Source organism: Peromyscus eremicus, chromosome 5 (genome assembly GCF_949786415.1).
Source record: "Peromyscus eremicus chromosome 5, PerEre_H2_v1, whole genome shotgun sequence".
Taxonomy (NCBI): Eukaryota; Metazoa; Chordata; class Mammalia; order Rodentia; family Cricetidae; genus Peromyscus; species Peromyscus eremicus.
In genome coordinates this window covers 55,191,535-55,192,848 of record NC_081420.1, presented here as the reverse complement: position 1 = coordinate 55,192,848, position 1,314 = coordinate 55,191,535, and positions in this window count along the sequence as shown.

Sequence of the window (1,314 nt, the reverse complement as noted above, 5' to 3'; positions counted from 1 at the left end):
TACCCAGCTCCACCCAGGAAACCAAAATCAATGCCCCAGCTAGCTCTGCTCGGCTTCTATTAAACTGTCTGCTTGTACAAACCTCCGCCTGAAGCTGCCAAGCAAAAGAACAGGATATAGTTTTTGTCTTTAAAAGCCCCTTATTCTAAATGCTTAGCATTACACTTGGGTCCCGAGAACCTGAGTGTAGTCTCAATTGGTTTGAATAGAGACTTTCAAATGGCTATAGACTGTTTGAGTAGTCTTCTTTGGAGGGTACCCCACAACAGCAGGAACATACTACTGTGGCTATGAATATTTGCTATCTGACTGAACATGGCAGGTGTTTGGTGGAGAAGTGTTCATATGATCATTCCACTGAGCCAATAAAGCCACCCTGAATCAAAGGATGGAGTCGGCAATTAGCTGACTGGAATCAGCCTAGAGTCTTTGGAGGACCGAGGAGGCCTGATAGAGAGTGATAGGAAGAGAGAAGAGGGAATTTCCGGGGCTGGTGGATCAAGAAAAACGAGGAGACAGAGTCAAATGTGAAGAGAGGGTAAGAGTATTGACTCTCTGCTGTTTCTTGGATTTATCAGGTCTTTATCTCAATTTTTGACTCCTGAGTTTTTAATTATACTAGAAATATTTAGGTAAACATAGGCGTATATTTAGATAATTGTTTCACATATTAATGAGTTATGGCATAATTAAACATCTACTCAGCAGAGGACACAGTAACAGTAAATGCAGACTTTGTGGCACCCCCCTGTATTGATAGCACTTGGAAGGCAAAGAAAGGAAGATCAGGAGTTAAAGTCATCCTCAGCTATATGGCATGTTCAAGGCCAGCCTGTGAACTACAGGAGAGCCTATCTCAATACACACAAAACGCAAAAACAAAACAAGAAATAAGCTGGGTGTGGTGACTCACACCAATAATCCCAGTAGTCAGGAGGCAGAAGCAGAATGAAGTGCAAATTTGGTGCTGGCCTGGAAAGCTTGCCAGCTGAGTTACATAGGGGCCGTTTCAAAAACCAAACTAAAGTTACACACACACACACACACACACACACACACACACACACACACACACACACAGAGTGGAATATTTGTTTTAAAAAAAATACCATGTAAAAATGAACGTAGAAATTATTTGGGAAAATATCTCAATAAGTATTGCTGATGCTATAAGAGGATTAATATTTAGAATATGTAAATTTGGTAGCTTAATCATAAAGACTTCAGTTTCAGACCTACATAGGTTCTATTGGCCCAACTTTACCCTGGTGGCTGGTTGCTTTGACCTCGCCAGGAGGGGGAGCTCATGCAGCC